The sequence below is a fragment of the Nannospalax galili genome, unplaced genomic scaffold, assembly GCF_000622305.1.
Source record: "Nannospalax galili isolate Female #2095 unplaced genomic scaffold, S.galili_v1.0 scaffold578, whole genome shotgun sequence".
NCBI lineage: Eukaryota > Metazoa > Chordata > Mammalia > Rodentia > Spalacidae > Nannospalax > Nannospalax galili.
This window is the reverse complement of record NW_008342282.1, coordinates 467090-489765: the sequence shown is the minus strand read 5'-3', so window position 1 is coordinate 489765 and position 22676 is coordinate 467090. Positions and strand designations below refer to the sequence as shown.

General features: G+C 36.0%; 1 protein-coding gene and 1 pseudogene across 1 annotated transcript in view; both read right to left on the bottom strand.

Moving 5' to 3' along the window:
- Window positions 1–22676, bottom strand: part of Fbxl17 (F-box and leucine rich repeat protein 17) — a 479631-nt gene that overhangs the window by 378478 nt on the left and 78477 nt on the right.
- LOC103738187 lies at window positions 18516–19399 on the bottom strand (annotated as a pseudogene).

Below are 22676 nucleotides of genomic sequence, written 5' to 3'. Positions count from 1 at the left end.
GTGTGTGTGTGTGTGTGTGTGTGTGTGTGTGTGTGTGTGTTTATGCCATGGCTTATATACCTCACTTCACCTAACACTTTCCCTTTCTTATTTTTGAAGCATTTTATCTCAGTGTATAAGACCTAAAGGCAGATCTCTAACTATGAAATGACTCTGGTTCAACGTTATCAGAAAAGGAGCAGAACTTTAGGTTATATAAATTCTGGTGTTTTCATCCAGAGATGCATCAGCTACTTGGCGCACTGTAAAATGCCTGATTCTTCACTCCTTCACTGATAAGCTCTTCAGTCAGAACTATGTTGAATATATTTTTAAGTATTTGATACACACAAAAAAAAGCTAGAATATAAGCCCTGAAAAAATGGCTAGGGTAGAGGAAAAAGGCATTTTCTTTATAGATACATAAACACTACTCAAAGAAGTTGATTATAGTTATTATACACTTTTTAATAGGTCTTTATTAAGGAACATTAAAATTTATCATAAATTATCTTAGAGTGTATTCTTGAGGGGAAAATTTTAGCACTCCTCTCCGAAAAATTTTTCAGTGAAGTATGAGAAATAAGTTGATATAAGGTAGGATCCATAGGAAAAAAGCATGCAAATTTATTTAACAAAAGTTTTATGTGCTATAGGAACCTTCTTTTTTTAATGTTTTTTGAGAATTCTATATATGCACACAGTGTATTTTGATTATATTTACCCCTCACATCTCCAAGATCCACCCACCAACCTTGATCACCCACCCAACTTTCTGTCTGCTTTTTTGTCTTTATAGTTCACTGATTCCAATTTGTGTTGCCAAAACAGTCATAGAAATGGTGTCATCCATTAGAAAATGGTGAACCTACCAGGGCCACACCCTTTGAGAAAACTGACTCTCTTTGGGCTGGAGAGATGGTTCAGTGGTTAAGAGCACTGGCTGCTCTTGCAGAAGACCTGGGTTTTTTTTTTCCCCAGCACCCACATGGCAGTTAATGACTGCCTGTAACTCCAGTTCCAGGGAATTTGATGCCGTCTTCTGTCTTCCACGGGCACTGCACAACACAGGTGCACTTACACACATGCAGTCAATACAGTCATACACATAAAAATAAAAAATAATAAAATTTGTAGAAAAAGAAAAATGACTCTCCCTCCCCTAAAAAACATCATCTATTACTAGCTCCTTTGTTAGGGGTGAGGGCTTATGAGTCCCTCTCAACACCATGCTGGAATTTCAATAGCTTGATCTACTGCAGGTCTTGTGCAAGGATAGGAAGGTAGGGCAAGAGGAGAGGGTGAGAGTGAGAAGGATAACTAACACTAATGATGTTTGAAAAAGCCATAAAGGAAAAGTCATAGTTTACGAGTTTCATATACATTTTTTTCATATAAAAGGTTAATTAGAGTTACTCTATACTGAGGATAATATTCATTCCAGAGGATACAGGTTGCCAAATACAAAGTCCAGTGCCAGGTGTGGGATACCTCTCCTGGAGTTGTTGTCAGGGTGTTCTGGAGACCACTAAAACCAACCACTACTGTCCCCGCTCTCAGATGCCCACTAGAGCTTGATGATAAGACTCTGCTGCTAAAGCCACCACACACTTTGGCCATAGGACATGGAGAAATCAAGATGGTACTGAACAGAATAGTTTCCTTCCTACTCGCTAAGTTTCATAGTAATAGAAAGTCCTATGCAGGCTGTTGAGGATTGTGAAGGCACAGGGAGTCATCAACAGGCTTACCCAGGTATGAACTCTGTGAGTGACAATAATGACCAGCATGGCAAGAAATGCACATGGGTTGCAACAGGGACACAAATGTTACAGAAGCAACCAACCACTTTCTGATTGGATTTCATGCCCACTTCATAGGAAGAAATCCATGCCTGGTACTCTAAAACCTGCCAAGAATCCACTGTTGTGGAGCTCATACTCCCCAGGGTAAACGTACTATTATTTTGCTAAATGGACATAGCATCAAATTGTCCTCTAAATTCATATTGCTCTGTCCACAAATTAGTGCAGCTCTCAGATTAATTTTGTCAGAGAAGTTCCTTTATGCAGTGGACAGCAGTTAACATAGTAAATCACAACTTGTCAAAGCACAGAGAAAAAAATGACTGTGAAGTGTTCAGCCACAAATGAAACAGCAATATCACACCACCTGTCCCAAGGCTCAGAGATTATGTGGAAAAGTGGGTAAAAGATTGTAAAGAGTCAGCGGTCAGGAAGGACCAGAGCAAAACAGTGTCTTCTGGACATGATAGAACTCTTGCACTCATTAACTCAGAGAAGTACAGGAATCCTCTTATTGAAAATACAAAGGCATATAATTGAGCACTGATACACGAGAACAGTAATATTACTGAAAGGCCCCTCCCAAAACTTATGCTGTAAGTAACTGCCATAAAGGTATGAAGAAGTTGAGCCTTTAAGAGATGATGAGATCATGAGGGAGCTCTACTTACAGAGCAATGCATCAGCACAAGTAAGCATTAGTTATGAAGGTGTCCTCCTTTAGTCCTCCCTCTCTAATTCACACATAGCTGCTTGTCCGTCTGTCACACGGTGAAGCAGCACAAAGACCCTCCATAGGTGCTGGCACACATTACTTCTACTGTTTAAAATTCTCCTAGTCTGTGGTTTCATGCTGTAGCAGCAGCAAATAGACTAAAACAAGCAGAAAATTATGAAAATGTGACAAAGCAAAGGGGCTTCAGCTAGAGTAATCCTGAAAAGTGACTGGGAAAATAAAGGTTGGTATAATGAGGTTTGTTTGCACAGATTTTCCTCAGTCTCAAATTCCCATCCTTGCTCAGAATCACATTTTCCTTTTGATAACCAGAGGACACCTGTCATGTGGGAATTTTATTTCCTGCTTTTAAGAAGGAAAAAACTAGTGATCTTCTTGCACCTGGTCTTTTTCAAGTGCCTTTAACTCAAAATAGTTAAGCCAAAGTAGCATACTTTCAGGTGGTAAGTTTTTGGTTTTTTTGAATTTTTGCAATTTTCTTACAATATAATTTGATAGTATTTAGATCTCATCCCCTGTCCTAATTTCCCCTTATTGCCCCCACCCAATTTAATGTATTCTATTATAATTATAATAAGGCCTAGAGAGTCTAATTTGTGCCCCCAAATATCCTTCAGTGTGGGTCCATCCACTGGAGCATGGCTAACCTACTAAGAGTCCCGTCCTTGAGAGAGACTGCCCCTCCCAGTAGCCATGTATTACCACAGTTTCCTTAGATGGGGTTGGAGCTTCATACCCACCTCATGTCTATGCTGGCATTTTTTTCTGATTTGAGCTGGCATGAGACTAAGTGGTAAGCTCTTAATCCCTTCATTCTTTCCTTACACAGTCATGACCTCAGAGTTTTTTAAATATAATTTATTATTATTTATTCTCATTTTGTTTATGAGTGTTTTGCCTACATGTATGTAAGTGTATCACATGTGTGCAATGCCTGCAGAGATCAGAAGAGGACAATGGATCCCTTGGAACTGGATTTACAGACAGTTGTTAGCTGCTATATGAGTGCTAGGAACTGAACTGGATCCTCTGCTAGAGCAGCCAGTGCTCTTATCCACTGATCATCTCTCCAGCACCCATGACTTGAGTTTTTAACTTTAGAGGAGATCCGTGATCAAAGCAAAAGCACTGAGACCATTGCCTTTTTAGATAGGTCTTGAGTTAGGTCTTGATATAACTTCAAGAACATAATGAAAATGTACACAAAGACAACTCCACCACAGCTTGGCAATACTGGAGACAGATGAAAAAATGTGCAAATGTCCTTGCTTAATTTCATTTTTATGCCATCAATGTCCCATATGACCATTAAACTTTACATGAATGAAGAATTCTCACTGCACATTCTTTGGAAAATCTTGGATTAAGCAACTTTATACTTAAAGTGTAAGTATGGTGTCTCTCTGCCCTTCTCCTACCTCCAAAACAAACTATAAATTCTCCCCCAAAGAGGGCTACTATATATTACTGATCTTGGAATTCCTGGCATCGAGAGTACTGCCACAAAACAAATATACAAGTAACAATGTTAACGGAAATGTTTCACATAAGAGGTTTTTGTATTTACCAACGTCCTTTTTACTGGGAATACCATATAAACTTAGTTATGACAATGAAATACATTTCCCCTACTGTTACCACAAATATCAATGAAAAGTAATCCCTCCATACAGAGTTGACCTCCACAGGCATTGCATGGCACAAGTACACTTACAGGCAAGCAAAACGCTCACACGCATAAAAAACTTTAAAAATAGCCAGGCATGGTGACGCTCGCCTTTAATCCCAGCACTTGGGAGGCAGAGGCAGGCAGATCTCTGTGAGTTCGAGGCCAGCCTGGTCTATATAGTGAGCTCCAGGACAGCTGGGGCTACAGGGAGACCCTGTCTCAAAAAAAAAAAAAAAAAAAAAAACCATTTCCAAGTTAAGAGGTCTCCTCAACAACTTTGGAATTGAGTTTTCAAACATGTATTAAAAGGCATTAAAGAAATAACCCACTCCTGAGCATGTGGAAGACACCTGTGAGAGGTTAAAAAGGAGGGATGACAGACAGGTAACCACATGAAGAACTACTTTTTTTTTTTTTATTTTTATTTTATGTGTATGCGTGTGTTGCCTGCATGTAGGTCAGTGCACCCATGTCTTGCAATGCCCGTGGAGGTCACTAAGTGGCTGTCGCATCCCCTGGGCTGGAATTACAGACAGTTGTTAGCTGCCATGTGGGTACTGGGATTCAAACCCTGGTCTTCTACAAGAACAGCTAGTGTTCTTAACCGCTGAGCCATCTCTCCAGCACCAGAACTACATTTTAAGAGAATAGTAGATATTCACAAAAATGAGAAATGAGCCTTAAATACTGAAAAATTGTCAGACTCTACCAAAAAAAAAAAGGGACAGCCCCCTGCAATCTACTGGAGTGTTACATTGAGAAGAGGCTATTCCCTTCACGTATCTGTACCTTTAGCACATACAGTAATGAAAGAGCTAGAGTTGTAAGTTACTTTTTAAGATATTTTTTCAAGACAATTTATCTAGGAAGATTAAAGAAAGAGAACCTCATTAGTCATAATTTTTAAAATAAACACAATTGAACATTTTCCCTCTCAGAATGAAATATTTATAAACTTCTGTGTTAATATTAAATTATTTATTCATTTTCCTTTGTAATATGAGGAAAATTATACAAAATTAATACTAAGAGATTCTTGAAATTCACCCTCAAAGTGTATTTACAATAACCATTCACCTCTCTCCCTCCCTCCTATGTGAACAATGTACCTCCATTCTCAATAATACCATTAAAGAGAAAACTGATTGAGACAAATGACTAGATGAATAAAGACAGTTAAAAAAGGGAGCTAGCAACAGGAGAGACAATGATTTGTGCAATTAGTACATAAACCTAAGAAATCATGAAAAAGAAATCACCCACCAACCTGTGCAATAAACTGCAAAGCCTGGAGCTCTCTAGGCCTCTCTCTCTTAAAGGGCCAGTTTCTCTATTAATCCTACAAAGGTCCAAATCACATTCATGTGTGGCAGTTTCTTCCACTCTTCACTCAACACCTGACAGATTTTGAGTTAAGAAAGCTATAAGCTAAAAAGAACATTCTTTTTATCTATTCATTTTATTTATTCATCACACATTTAGCAATCCCATTCTAAGCTTCAAGCACTAAACTTGTCTAGAAAAGATAAACACTGCAGGTAGGAGAACAGAAATGGAGCAAAGAGCATGTTCCAAACTTAAGACATTTTGAAAAGGAAGTTACTGGGTTCCCTTATGCTTTAATGTTCTTTTTCCATCAGCTGCGTAATCTGGCAGAAGTAAGGGCATACACGCATACACAGAGACACACACAGACACACACAGACACACTCACACGTTAAGTTCACATGTGAGCTTCTAACACCTGGCAAAACTGTTTAAGAGTTCTCTTTACTCACTGCACCACGAACTCACACTCTAGATTGATAACGCGAAGGTCCTGTAGGCCTGCACTACAAAGGATGGGTCTCTGCCATGAGAGAGGCTATGATTACAGCCAACTACATGAGAACATACCTGTGAGCTGCTATACAATCTGTTGAGTTGGGAGACACCTGACAAGCTATGAAACACTCAGAGTAGCATGTCAGAGAGACTTACTTGTGAATGCAAGGTTTCTCTGTGTATCTACTTATGACATCTTAATATTTAATTTCCTTTCACTCAGTAGGTAAAAAAAAGTTCTTCTACTTGGCAAAAGAACTAGAGAGGAAGTACAAATAATAACTCTTCAAAGATCCTCCAAACAAGGATTTCTAGTTACTCCATCTACTACCTTTGTGACCTGGAGCAAATTAGCCTCTCTGTGCCTCAGTTTCTTCAACAATATGGACTTTATAAGGTCATAATAAAGATTAAATGAGCCAATATATTGGTAATAGGTATGGAACATAAATGTTAGCTATGATTTTTCTAACAAATTACCCACTCTCCCAGGAGCAGAGTCTGAATTCATTCAGGATGAAATCAATATTCTTTTGATTTTCTCTCACATATGACCTAACTAAAACGTCACAATATAAATAAACTGAAATATCTATGTGTGTGCATACCTCTGTAATCCATACAGAGTATGGTATGAAAAAGGAATCACAGTTAACAGTTAATATTAAGCACTTTGTATAAGAATTTTTGGTCTATAATATTTAATTGAAAACAGAAACCCAAATGTGGGTAATAGTCTTATCCTAGTTATACAAATAAGGAAAATGAAGAGCAGAGATTACTAAGTGCTCAAATTCTCATATGGAAGCAACTAAGCAAAAATTTAAGCTCAAATCTATATAACCCCTGAACCAGAGCTCTTCACTAATATTTCCTCCACCACTGCCAACTCAAACCTCAATACACCCTCCACACACACACACAATCATTTTAATGACCTGGAATTTTTCATGAATGCTGACTGAAATACAAATGTGTAACTCATAGTACTGACAAGGACACTACCCTCACCCAAGACTATGGTGAGCTTTGATAAGTAATTCCTCATATGTTGCAAAAGACTCCAATAAACCACTTAGTCAAACAGCTCAAGGGATTTTTAGTAGCATACCAAAAAAAAAAAAAAATCAGGTTTCAGTATGGAATTTTTCAGACAGGATTTGTTTTTGTTGTTCCGTCTGCTGGTCTCTCATCCCCAGCCTCTTGTGCCTTCCTCAGGAGCCTCAGGATTTTAATACGTCAAGATAAAATATTTTCATGAATTTAATAAAACAATGTTTCAATGCCTCGATTTTTACCTTTAGGTACCTTTACTTTGGCCTCTGGTAAGCACTCTATGAGTTGCCTAACTATTCTTCCAATGAAACATAAAACAGTCATGGCTGTCATCCACCAACCACTATCACCACCAGAAAGGTCAAAGGTTGCACCTTCTTTGCAATCACTCAGGAGAGACAGAGAAGGGTTAATAAACTATTTCTAAAGTGCAAACTACTGTTAAGAAATAAAAGGCCCCTTCCAATTTTATGAAATTGATCATCACAACCACCATATAGGGTTATTTTAATATTATTGTCCCCCTCTCCCAGATAAGGAAGTAGAGAAAGGAACTTAAATCTCAATAAAATCACCCACCCAGTAACAGAGTCTGGCTTTTAACTCAAAACTACCTTTAAAGACTCAACCAGAGGTTCTGACAGCACTGTCTTGGCTAACTGCAATCTCCCAGCATTCCTCCCTACTCATGATCCCAGATGTACGGTGGGTGGAGGATCTTGGTAGAAAAGAATGCACACGCTACATATACAGAACACAAGAAAGCACTAGGAAGAGATGCTAAACACAAAATTTTTAGTGCTGTATTCAAACTTAATCACAAGAAAACAAGCAAATGCTATTAGATATAAAATTATCTTTCAGGGATAGTCATATGCCAGATACTGAGGAAATTACCTCTATCGGGGACAATGTGTCTGAGTATGAAATCAAATGTTAGAGGAATTCCATGGATTTTTCTTGGGTTTCCCAACTTTTTGATCCTTTAAATTTCACTGCTTTCATTGTACTAAAACTTAGGAAATGACACGGTAATGTTAAATACCTGCTTTGTCAGACTATGAAAACATTACATTCAGAGGAGCTATCAGATGACCTTGATGATATGTACAGCATTCATTACAGACTGGTAAACATTTGTGAAAATCCTTGCTGTGATGATTGATTGCATTTTTCCTTGCTTCAGTTACCTCAAACTAAATTGCCTGTCATTAAAATGATGACTTCTGTCAATGTAGTTTCTTAATCCTTCCTCGGTCCTTTCTAACAATGACAGCCTTTGAATAATGTATTCCAAGTCTTTACGGATCAATAATGCTTAGAATAAAACACTACAATCTACCACCAGGATTTTTATCCACCTATTTATAATGATCTCTGACAAGCTAACTAGCAGTAAAATTTCTTACTATGGAGGGGAAAAAAAGATATCTAAGAAGTTGAACACAATGCTATAAACAGCATATGCCAATCTAAACGAGTAAAAACTTTGAGTGAGGCTCGATGTTGGCAAAATGCTTTTATCCTGAAGTAGTTAATGACTAAGATGTCATTTGCAGACTGCTGAAGAAAAAAAGTTATTACTCAGGCCCTCAGACATTTTGAAATGATTTATGGGAAGTTATTTATATAAAAAGATTTCTCTGCAGAGTCAGAAACAGCTTTCACTTACAAGCTGCATAAGCCAATATTAACGACCTAGAATTTTTTTTCTGCAGAGACAATTGGAAAAGATTTTTTTCTCATTTAATCTGTATTTAGACTGCACCTTAGACATACTTATATGAGAATATGACTATACTTGCTTTTAAAGGCTACAATTTAGATATTTTCATTTAGACCAGTGTCACTTAGAATAAATGTCATTGTACATATAAGGAACTGCATTAACTACATCGTCTCCAAAGCTGACTGTCTATCACTTAGTAAACTCAACTAACCTGAAATCTTTGACAACATTAACTGAAATTTTTTCGATAAACTAGTGGTTCACCATACTTCTTCTCCTGAAAAACTTCAATTCAGAATGAAGAAAAAAAAATTGTTTTTAAAAACTACAGGGTATTGTGAAAACAAGACATGACTGGATTTCCCGAAGAATTAACACAGACTTGTCAGTTTACATCAAACTCTCTGGAATGGAGTGTGACTTCTGTGCATTTCTTCTCAAGAAGCTACTGGAGACAACAACACAAAAGACAAATAGGAGGAACACAGGACACAAGGACTAACAGGGAGATGACACAGAAAGAAGAAAAAGGAAGTCTAAAGAAGCAGGAGGGCTCAAGTCACCAGAGAAAGGTCACAAAGAAAAGAAAAACCTACTCACTAGAGTTTAGCCGTAATAAAGAGTACAGGGTTCTATTAGAGTTAGGAATAAAAATTAGTAATTAGCACAAAAAAAGGAGAAAAAAAAATGAGTTAACTCTCCCACTGAAAATAAATAAAAACAAGACAACAAGGGGGAAAAACACCAAACAGAGTACACCGTAAAACTCTGCTACAATGTGTGCATAGTTACATGTGGCTATAAAAACATTAGAAAAATGGGGAGAGAAAAGGTAAGAAAAAAAAAAAAACAGGAAAAAGGAAAGAGATTGCTAAATTGTTTTCTTTTATAGTAAAAAAAAGGCATTTGTTAATTAAGCTTTAAAAGTCAGAAAATGGCAATGTGCAATGGGAGGAGTGGAGAAGAAAGGAAAACCAGAAAGTGGAAAGTACATGTCTCTGTGGAATGAACTAAGGAATGAATGGACAGGGCTTCTCTTCATTGAGCCTAGTATATTCGGACTTTTGAAACTATGTACACTTCCTGCTTTAAGAAAAATTTTAAATTAACTAAATGAAGTAGAAGATGTAAGTCAATCCATATTAAAAGAAACTTACAAAAGAATGAACAAAACATGAAAATTGCAGAATGTTAAATTCACTCTTGATGTCATTCATAGAAAGTTTAAAAGCAGAAAATCAAAACAGAGAGGTTGAGTAGACCTTGAAGCTCAGCAAACCTGAACTGGTAATAGCACTATGGAAAAAATGACTGAGTCTTGGCCTTCATTTTCGCATAATGGAAGAAAAAATATACAACTGTTATTTTGTGGATTAAATTATATAATGTGTGTAAAGCACTCAGTACATAGTATATGCTTGATGTGTTATTATTCCTTTTTCAATTTCTCTTCACTGAACATATACTAAAAAGTGCCTTGGATTATGATGTTGCATCTATTCCTTGACCTAATAGTTGATAATCAAAGAACAGCTGTCTCAATTACAAAAGCCCTTTGCTGCTCCACATAAAAATATACATAGGACTGAATAACAGTAATTGTTCTGAGGGACTCCCTAAGGATCAGGATAATGTCCTTAATGCAACTATCATGTGACATAAAGTAAGTAATCAACACTTGGTAACTCCTGGTGCTACTACCTTCAAAATGGAAAAATTGGAAGGACAGGCTGTGAACACATCTGTGTTCCTCTGAAAAATGTTCACAGAAAGATAAAAACAAATGCTATGCAAATTCATAGTAAGAAAAATTTACTTTCAGATAAGTGAAACGAAGAAACATTTTTTTATGAGACACTGGCACCTTAAATACCATGCCCATAAATCCCTTAGAACCTCTGAAACAGGATGTAATCTGGCAATGTGGCATGGCAGTCTAATTGGCAAGATTTTCTGTAGTGACCCATTACTAATAACATATCTAAGATTACATTGTACAAATTCGGTACAGTGATAACAATAAAGATACAGTACTGGCAATGCTAGCAAGTGAAATGTTAGTACACATAGGTCAGAATGGCTGTGCTACCATTGTACACAAAAAGGAGTTAGGAAGCACTTCTAAGAAAGCAGAGTGTCACCCATGTCAGTATCACACTAGCTTATTATTACATTACAGTAGGGTAACTCTAACATTCTTGGAAACTATTTGACGCATGTCTTTTTTTTTTTTTTTTTTTTTTTGGTGTGTGTGTGTGTGTGTGTGTGTGTGTGTGTATGTGTGTGTGTTTTGCTGGGGAGCAATCCTCAGGCCTTGTGCATGCTAAGAAGTACTGTATCAGTGAGTTATACCTCCAAGCACCCATATCAAATGTTAAAATAGTACTAGAGAGTTTGATTGGAACTGCACTGAACTAAATGGATTTTGAGAGAATTCCTACTCATGATGTCTTCCTACCTCAAAGATAGTACCTCTCTCCATTTATTTAGAACTTACATCTCTCAATAGTGACATAACTTTCCTATAAAGGTCTGGCAAATTATTTGTTCATACTTTATTAGGGGAGTGTTATTGGAGATGGTATTTCAGTTGTATTCTGCAAACTGTTATTACATTGAATAATCTCAAAATATATGGCAATATAAATACTGTTAAAATGTTTAATCTTGTTTTCTTTTATGCTAGCATATAACATAATTTTAAAATTAAATTAAACCTAAAAATACCCAAGTAAAAGACTAATAATACATATGCACTTAAAATAATAAAGAGAGCTGCAGAAAAGGCTCCATGGGTAAAGATGCTTGCCAGCAAGACTGATGACCTGAGTTCATTCCTCAGAAGCCACGTGGTAGGAGAGAACTGACTCCCCGAAGCTTCCCATGACCCCACTTATGCCCATCGTGGCATGGATGCGCACACACACACACACACACACACACATAATAAAATTTTAATTAAATAGTAAAGAACAGATTTAAATTGTTCTGGCAAAAACAGAGCAAGTGGAACCTACATTCATATTTTATAATGCATATAATATGTTCAATTACTGAATATTAGAACCCCATTTCTACAATCTTGAAATAAATATAAATGGAAATATCATAACAATAATTCTCACCAACTTATAGTCTGATTGTATTCAACTCTCAATTGCCCACACCAAAAGAAAGAAAAAAATCACATTCAATAGAAAACCTTCTCCATTCCCTCTAGTCCACTGATCCTAAAAGCCTTGTGACCAGGGACTGAAATTTACTGGCAAAAGAAATGAATCCTAGTTTACATAAAACATGAAACAGACTTAATATGTATATATGTAGAAATGCACACAAGCATTTACTTTTTCCAAACCTTCTGAAATCTACATTCCACATTCTTTTTCTCAACTCATTCAGTTACCTATTTGTAGAAGGCCATTAAAATTTTTTAAATTAACTTGATATGTAAGTTTGGTAGTAGAATTCTAACTTCTAAATCTCTATCTCCTTGGCTAAGTGTATGTTCTCAAACACCTCGAATAAGTTTGTGACTGCAGTCCATCCTAGCATTGTGAAAAGCACTCTGAGCCCCGACATGCAATTAATCTCAAGATCTGTTGACTCTGCTTCCTTTATATTATCTGTGTACTCTCTACACTGCTGCTTTCCTTCCAACAGTTATCACTTCTTTCCTATGCTACTACAGTGATCTATTAAACTGATCTATCGGAGAATAAGCAAAATTAGTTTCTAAAACTGTAAATGGGTAAGTGGGTTAATGTTCTTCATCAGCTCAAACGTCTTTAATGCCTCCACAGTGCTTAAAGGATAAAATTCTTAGCACAACATTCCAAAAGCCTCTATACCCTGTACCTTCAGTCACTCTTATGTTCTGGCCTCCTCTTCCCACATCTGCTCTCTAAATGCCTCCACAAGTCTGAACCTACTGTTTCATTTTCTACTCTTCACCTGGATCACACATTGATTTTTCTTTATAAACTAGGTGATGCAAAAAAATTGTTCTGTAAACTTCCAAGACTAAAGCAATGTTGTAATGTTCTTTGAATCATCCTTACAATTACAGAATCACATTTAATCCTCTATTAATGTATTTTTCCTTCTAAATAATATTTTATTAGAAATACCCAAACAGCATATTTATTAAACCCTAGAAAACAAATGGTGTATTTGTACTCTTTCACTCTCTTAGTCTAAAACTATGCATATTATTGATAGTTTAAAATATTTCTTGTTAGGGAACATTACATCTTCCAATGATATAAAGAGAAATGCTGTAATACTAATTTGTATTTAAAACTAACGTGTTTACAGAGTCTGTCTTCTAATCCTAATTTTCAGTATAATTCTTAACATATAATGATTGTACAGATTTAATGTGCTATTTCTACACATGCATATGCTGCGCACTGATCATGCCCATCACTCATCTTCAGTTCTCCTGAGCCCCCTTGTCCCCCATACCCTGACCAGTTCCCTTCAGTTTCTTTCTTCCTCTACTGTTCCTCCATCTCTAGAGATCAATACTCTATCCATACTTCTACAGGGCTGAATGATATCTTTGTCTGGTTTGTTTTATTCCAGATAATGTTCCCTAGCTCCAGCCATGTTATTATAATGGTCTTTTGTGGCTGAGCAGTACTACTCCATTGTATTTTACACCAATTTTAATTGGGCTCTTCATTTAAAATTCATTGAAAGCCTTTTAATCTAAAAAATGGTGAATCTACAAATTAAAAGGTATTTTCAAACCAAGAAAAAGCAAAATTTTATTCCTAAAAATAATCTCAGAATACTTCCAGTTTATCTGTAGTTTATTTCCTTAAAATTTAATTATCTTCAGCCAGGTGTGATGTCGCACGCCCTGAGTCCCAGCACATGGGAGGGAGAAGCAGACAGATCTCTGTGACTTCGAGGCCAGACTGGTCTTCATAGTGAGTTCCAGGCCAGCTGGGGCTACAGGGAGACCTTGTCTTAAAAAGATCAAAATAATAATAATATAATAATAATCTTTAAGCACAGAACTTTCAGGGAGTTAGAATCAATATAAGGCATAAAATAAAATTTAAATGTGCAGATACACAAACAACAACTTAAAACACATCTCCAACAGAAAGTCTTTCACTATAAAAGCCACCACTTTATGAACGGCATCAGTAATGACTTCTCATACGCAAGAATATCAACACAGGAACATGAGAAGCAGGAAAAAGACCCCAAAGAAAAGGAAATTGGTGAACTGCCTGAAAAAGAATTGGAAAGAATGATACAGAAGAAATTTGCTGACATACAAAAGAACACATTCAGATCAATGATGTAAAAGACAATTCATGATTTTAAAAAATATATTCAGTAAAAAGAGATAAAAATAGAGCCAATCAGAAATATTAAAGTTAAAAAAGCAATAAATAAAATGACCAAACAGAAGAGGCTCTGGGCACACCTCTGAGAAGACCTGCCCCCTATGGGTGGCAACATTCTACAAGCTGAGAGACTGAATGAAAAGGAGAAAAATAAGCTGAGTGCAAGCATTCATCACTCTCTGCTGCCTGACTGCAGATGGAACGTGAGGAGCGGCCTCAAGTTCCTGCTGCCATGACTTCCCCCATGTTAGCCAAAGTAAACCCTCCCTTACATTGCTTTGGTCACGCAGATATTTTCTCTCAGCAACAAGTAAAGTAACTAATGCAGACTTCAACACCCACTTTCATCAAGGGACAGATCATCCAAACAAAAGTCAACAAAGAAATAGCAGAGTTCAACTACAATATGAACCAAATGACTCTAGGATGTATTTATTGCAGTTTTCATTAAAAAAATGCAAAAGAATGTTATTCTCCACAATATAATGAAACATTCTTCATGGCAGATCATGCTGCATGTCAGATCACAAAATAAGTCTCATGGCGCAGACCATCATAACCACAATGGAAATAGAAGCAGAAATTGACACAAAAGATTAATACTATAAAAATAAATCAAATTTAAGCAACACTCTCTTGATTGACAATACGTCCATTAAGAATTTGAAAGGGAAATTTCAAAATTTCTTGGAGCAAATGAACATGAAAAGGCAGCACACCAAAACCTGTGGGACACAGTAAAAGGTGTACTAAAAGGAAAGTTTGTAGAAACAGCGCCTACACTTGAGAAATTAAAAAATAAATAATAAATAAATAAATGATTTCAAATAATATGAGAAAAGCAAGAGCAAACCAGGCCCAAAACTAGTAAAATAAGAAAAACAGAGGAGGGAAAAAAAGGCCAGAGTAGAAGGAAACAAAGACTCAAAACCCAATTAAGAAGTACTTCAGAATTGACAGAGCCAAACAAATATAACAAAGACAAAAAATGAGATATTTAGGCTGGAAAGATGGCTCAGCAGTTAAGAGCACTGACTGCTCTTGCAGAGGACCTGGGTTTGATTCCCAGCACCAACATGGCAGCTAACAAATGTTCCCAACCCTAGTTCCAAGTGATGTGACAACTTCTCACCTCTGTGGGCAATGCATGACACAGATACACGTACATATATGCAGGAAATACACTCATACACATAAAAATAATTTTTTAAATGAGATATTTACAACTGGTAACAGAAGTATGTAAGATCATAGAGACTACCAGAACAGCTATACAACAACAAATTGGAAAATTTAGAATAAACAAAGTTCTAATCTGTCGCAATTGAATGATGAAGACATAGAAAACCTGAACAAATGACATGCAATGAGGGAACATTGCCCTGTCAATCCCAAGGAACTCAGCTTCTTCAGTAAGCCTTGTTGTGGGCTTAGTTCAGACATCTCACAGTTGTACTTTGAACCTATTCATTGATACTACAGTTAATCTAAAGGAAAAAATGCTGTCACAGAAACAGAGTCCTCATCTCAAAGAGAGCATAAGAGATAGTTTATTCTGGGGCTAAATATCAGTAACCGTCACTCGCGATATAGATTCAGAACACCTGTTTAATGAAGTTTTAATAGTAACAAAACAAAAAGGTCATAAAGGTGTACTTTGAACCTATTCATTGATACTACAGTTAATCTAAAGGAAAAAATGCTGTCACAGAAACAGAGTCCTCATCTCAAAGAGAGCATAAGAGATAGTTTATTCTGGGGCTAAATATCAGTAACCGTCACTCGCGATATAGATTCAGAACACCTGTTTAATGAAGTTTTAATAGTAACAAAACAAAAAGGTCATAAAGGTCATTTGCTCCTTAATAATTAGTAGATGTGAAAAACATTACCATTGAAATCTACCTGATGACTTTATATCCATGCTCAGATGCCAAGGAGCTCAGAAGGTAACCGACTATCGCTAGTAATAATCAGATATATAGATATTGGAAACACATGTGTAAACATCTTAATGTCAATTGCATTAAAAATGAATTTTTCTGTTTAAAAAAAGGGCATAAATCAAGGTAATTTTAAAATACATAGGTTGGAAGCTGGGTGTGGTGGCACATGCCTTTAATCCCAGCACTTGGGAGGCAGAGGCAGGCAGATCTTTGTGAGTTCAAGGCCAACCTGGTCTACATAGTGAGTTCCAGGACAGCTGGGGCTACAAGGGAAACCCTGTCTCAAAAAGACCAAAAAAAAAAAAAAAAAAAACAAAAAACAAACAAACATAGGGTGGAATATCAAGTAGGTGGGTTAGAGGAAAATGGGAAGTCTGTAGGCTTCAGATATTGCCCAATGACATTCCAAGCCTTCAGACTGAGGGAAGCCAGGGGTCTGTTTGCACATTCCAAAAAGATTTAACTAATTGTCACAGAGAAGGATGTAAGTTCAAACACAGAGGTGGGCCATGAATAGAAAGGTTAAAGACAGCCCTAGATAATCCGGCTCCAGACCTGTTCATTTCGGTTCTCCATAATCATGGAAGTTCTACTCAGATAACCAGCCTTCTAGGATCGTTAACACAAGTGTGGCTCTTTTCAGGAACTTCAGTTCACATAAAAACTTACACTGTCTTAATTTTGAAATTTAATAATCCATAAAGTGCCAATTTCTTATATTGCTTTTTTATGTGTGTGTGAATGTATTGCCTAAATGATGTAAGTGCACCTGCGTTATACAATGCTCATGGAGGTCAAAAAAGGACATCGGATCCTGTAAACTGGAGTTACAGATGGTTTCAGGCACCATGTCGGTGGGAACTGAATCCAGATCCTCTGCAATAGCAAGTGATCTTAATGGCTGAGCCATTCTTCCACGTTGTATTTTTTTCCAACGTGCTTAGAAACATTTATTTTGTGCTCAGAATATTTTTCTAAGCCACCACAAAACTACACATCCAAACTCTGACAGCACGTTAGTATTATAAAGGAGAAACCTATAAAGAAAACTGTTATACGATACGATACGATACGATACAATATGATGCTGAAAGGTTAAGGAATTCATATTGCAGAACATGACAAGGTGAGGGCATTATAGAAGCCACCTACTACATAAAGGTTGATGACTCATTCTGAGTATTTAGGATTTGGTTTTTCCTCTCCTGAAGCTAAGATGTCCTCTGTCATACTCTTCCCTTGCTGTAAGATGCAATCTAGGTATTTCATCTTGCTGATATCTACTTGTGAAAATGCACAATACTAACAGTGAAGACAACTGATTATGAAATTTGTCTTTAAGATAGGTATGATTTTAGAATACAAAACAATAGGCTGACTATAAAATGAATTGAGCAGTCCATATGAGGACAACGATATGCTGAAAACAGAGCAGATGTTTCTTGAGTAGAATGCAAAATTCATTTTATACAAATTAAGCTTTGAATTTCTGAAATAAAAAATAGCAGAGCTCTTCCACATCAAGGAATTTCTACCTTCATATTAAAGGGAAAAAAGCAAAGAAAAATTCAAGAACACTCAACAATTAGTGTAAAATTGGAATGCATAGCCACATTTGTAGATTCTCAAGTAAACAGTCCAGTTTGATGGTTCTCGGTAAACTTCAGCTTAAAACAACAAAAAAGTACTGTTTGTCAACAGTAAACATAACAGTAATATTGTTAATATCTTGTTTAAGAATGTAATGTAATACATGACAAATTAAAAACAAATCAACCCTACAGTGGATAAGAGACCAGAACAGATAATAAACCTTCAGACGAATTAAGAAAATGCCATGGACTCATACAAACTTCCTAACTCAGCAGCAAATCCTAAATACAAAGTGTAGAAAGAAACTGTGATTAAGGTAATTGTATTAGTTGTACAATCTAAAAACTATTAGGAAATTTTGGACTATACTCTAAAGCTCAGCATTATCAAAGAAGTACAAACACCTTGAAACAAAAGGCATAGTTCTCTCTACTGGAAATATGTTCCTTTTTCACATAGTGAAACTGAGAAAAATGGTATGAAATGATAAATCTTTCTCTCTATAGCAGTTTTCTTAAATACTCTAATCTTGGGAAAGGCATTTTTATCTCAGACATGAACAGGTTATTACTAAATATAAACACAAATTTTACTACTTGGCCCCAGATCTTCTGAAACTAAACTGTTCAAACCATCATAATATTCCTAAATCATATTCAAACTGTTACATCTAACTGCTTTTATTTTTGAAATGAAAGCTTTCAATCTAATGACAATCTAGACTGTATATATAAACAAGTCACAGTTCACTTCAAAACAGATGATCCATCTTCTGTTTTGTCAAAATTGTAATATTAAGATATCTGTAAAAATTAGGATTTCTCTGTGGTCAATCATGGGCCCACACAACGCTGTCTGTGGCATTCTGTGGAGTATCTTTGCTTGTTCCTTCTTTATTTTCTGTTTCCTTTCCAAAACATCTTCCTTCTTCATCAGCCTCTTGTTCCTCCTCTACTTTTTTCAAAGGCTGAGAAAATTCTGATTTTTTTTTTTTTTTTTTGATGAGTGACTTGTCTGTTTTGTGTCTTTTTGAAGGACAAAAGCAATCTGCTACAAATATCATAAAAAGTCCTACTAACAGTCCAGAAACCATGGTTGCAAAAGCAAAAACCAAGCATGAGCCCCAAGCTGGTAATCCAAGGTCATGAACAAAACAGTCATGAGAAGTCCCGGTGTACAGACATCTGAAACAGTGCTGACATGGTAGGCATCAGAACAGAATGTGGACCAAACCATGATGAAACAGGTTCAACGCTTCCATTCTTCTTCACTTACAAAGTTATGAAGTCCTTCTTAATCCCTGAGCCCAGATAGTACCTAAACTCACCATCTTTACAATGATAAACAGAAGGAAGAGCCATTATAATAAATCATCCACTCAGTCCTGCCTGCTCTGAGACATCTATTTTTGTAACTTTAACCTCAAGATCTTCTCCCCATTCAGCAAAACTTTCCCATTCTGGTTGAAGATTTTGATAAGCAGAGCAACACGGAGCATAAAGTTCAATCATCCACTCTCCCTCCAGCAGTGACGTCCAGTACTCACTGGTGATGACGCACACATTGCTCCACTGCCCATGGGCCCTGGGACCATCCAAAGCAGCAGAACCAGGGCTGCCAGGGAAACCAGGGGCCACCCCAAGTGTACCGTGTCAGCCTCTAGCCCACCACTTGACGTGCGTCTACCCCACCCCATTGTATTTTTAATAGTGTTTCTCTATATTCCAAAAATTCTGAGGTGTCAACAGTTATTTAGTGACATTACTGTAACACAAACCAGTATCAACTCTGAAAAAATCTTATATATGCATACATATTTACTGAATATATTCTTTGACAACTCAATTCCAGACTTAAGTAAGATGATCTTCACACAAAGATTTCAAATTAACATATGTGATACATTGCTGAAAAGACAATCTTTAAAACCTTGTGCCATATTTAAGTATGTCCTAAAATTTTAACATAGCATTGATTAAACTATTGCTTTATTATTTATTTTTATGCGTATGAGTATATTGCCTGCATGTATTTAAGTGCACCCGTGTTGGGCAATGCCCACAGAGGTCAGATGAGGGAGTCCAATCCCCTGGAACTGGAGTTACAGATGGTTGTTAGCTGCCATGTGGATGCTGGGTCCTATGCAAGAACAGCCAGTACTCTTAACTGCTGAGCCATCTCTCCAGCCCCTGCTTTATTATTTTTAAAATATGGAAGATAATAACATTTACTACAGTCTAAACATGTAACATACATAAATACACTTAACCCTCACAATGATCCTCTGAAGTAGGTTCTATTATAATCTGCATTTTACTGAAAAGAAACCTGAGGGGCTGAGGAATCTGTAAACTGCTTGAAGACAGAATATAAATGAGATGCAATTTTAGCACAAGAAATCTTGCTTCAGAGCCCAAGCTCTTTATTAGAAAATTAAATAAGCACTTGACTTGTATTTCAAGGACTATCCCTAGAATTTGGAATTCAAAAATTAAACTGAAAAAGAAACAAAAAACACACATTTAAAGTCACGGGGAACTCATATCCATCTATACACGTATAATGAACAAGACTTCTGATGATGAGACCTCGTAATGTCATCCAATTCTTAGCAGATATCAAACCAGTATGATTAACTCTTAAAATGACTTCCCATTTGGCCTGTATCTCAGGCCTCAAAGTGGGAAGAGGGAGGGGAAAAGAAAGCCAGAAAGGTAGACTGGAATCAGATTATCGCACCCCAAGGAGTGCTGTCCTAAGTGTTCACCTGTGTGGTGGGCAAGTGATGGAGACCAAAAGGAAAATCTTTAATATGACTACCTAAGTGTTTCAGTAGAAAAGTAAAGCAAAACCAAAAGAACTTTAGGTCAGGCATGGTGGTGCAAACCTTTGATTCCTGCACTTGGTGGCAGTGGCAAGCAGATGTCTGTGAGCCTGAGGCCAGCCTGATCTACAAAGGAGTTCCAGGCCAGCCAGGGTTACATACAGAGGCTCTGTCTCAAAATAAACAAAAGTAAAAATAATGACAGTAAACATTACTGAAGATATGGTGAACTAGGAAAGAGATAGAGACAGGTGGCAGTAATAGTCCAGAGGCACTCCTTAGTAGTAACGGATGAAGAAGGTTAAAGTAGGGTACCACTGAGGAGAGAGAGAAGATGAAGAGTCATCTCACAAACTAAGAAGTTGCACTTTTAGGGGCAAGAAGAGAGACAGGGAAAAATCAAGAGGAAGTCTCAGGTGTCTAGCTTAAAATACTGAGATGTAATGACACCATAAAAGGACTAACATAAAAAAGAAAATAAAGTAGGTATGGAGAAAAACAAGATAGGAGTTATGACTTAAAACAATATAGCTGTTAGTGTAAGTCTTGATTTTTATACTAAAAATAAGTAAATTTTTGTTATGAAATAAAAATACCAATGTAAGTTCCTTAAGCTTGTTTCTTTTGTCTTATTTACACTATTTATTTTGCTAAAACTACCACTAATAATACAGCATTGAATGATTTATATTCAGAAAGACCTAAAATAAAAATATCAACCTCCCTAAAACCCAAAAGCACTGATTTATTTACTGTATATTACTAATATATGAAGGTTAAGACTTTGATACAGCTATAGCACTCACTTTGATGTCAGAATAGAAAGTACCAGATGCCTTCTATACCTAGTCTTAAAGAAGATATACTTTTAATATCTTTGAGATCACCAAATATAACTTGACTTATTTTTATATGATTCTAAAAAAATTTAACACAATCTTAATACAAATTAAAATTTATTAATATCTATTATTAAAATCGCTATTTTAAAATCAATGCCATTTTATTAATATCTAGTTGAATTTTAAGTTATTATAAACAAAACAGTATATTCAATACAGAAGCTCAAGATTATAAAAAGTACATAATTAAAATTATTTTTAACAAAAGAATTCACTGTTGCTCAAAAATTATGTAATTTATTTTTAAATTTTGATATTAAGGCAGGAAAAAGCTATCTCATTTTCTTACAAATTTTATCTAGCATCATTTGGAAATGGATATATAATAAAACAGTAATTGATGGGGCTGGAGAGATGGCTCAGCAGTTAAGAGCACTGACTGCTCTTGCAGAGGACCTGGGTTCGATTCCCAGCACCCACATGGCAGCTACAAACCGTCCTTAACTTCAGTTCCAGGGGAATCCAAAGCCCTCTTCTGACCTCCGTATCTTTGCACAACATGGGTACACTCACATACATGCAGGCAATACATTCATACACATAAAATAAAAATAAATAAAATATTTTAAAAATTGTTAAAAAACAGTAATTGAGTAAGTGTAAGTGTATAATCACATATGACAAATAATGATCTCTTAACAACTTCGTTAATAAAGTTTATCCTTAAGAAAGAGTTAAGACCTTTCACCTTTCAAAGGTCAATTTATATTTCACTAGGGAAACAAAGCAGAAAAGGTAATAAGTGTGAATAATTATATAATTTACAACAACAGCATTCTCAGGAATTTAATAACAAATATATTTTAGACACAGTAATTCTATTGTGACAGAAATTTAAAAAAAAAACAAACCCAATTAAGAAAAGTAATATTTTAATAGCTTTTTGCTGAATTCACAAGTTAAAATACTCCAGGTTGACCAATAGGTGGTATTCAATCTCCACTTTTAAAAGAAAGTAATTCGGCATTTCCAGTAATGAAAGAATTTTCAGACCCTGTACCAATCTAAAAACTCAACAGAAAATCTAACAGATAAACATCATATTAAGTGTTTCTTCTGGTAAAGGAAATAGTTTTGGCTATCTTCCAAAATAAATTTTAAGAAAATACTGAATAACCACTGAAATGTTGAGTTTAAATATTAACTTTCTGTACTAAAAAAATTAGTTAAGCAAGTCAGAAATAAACTTCATAAAATTGTTCCAGTGTTAACAATAAATTGTAAAATAATTTTTCATTTTATTCTAA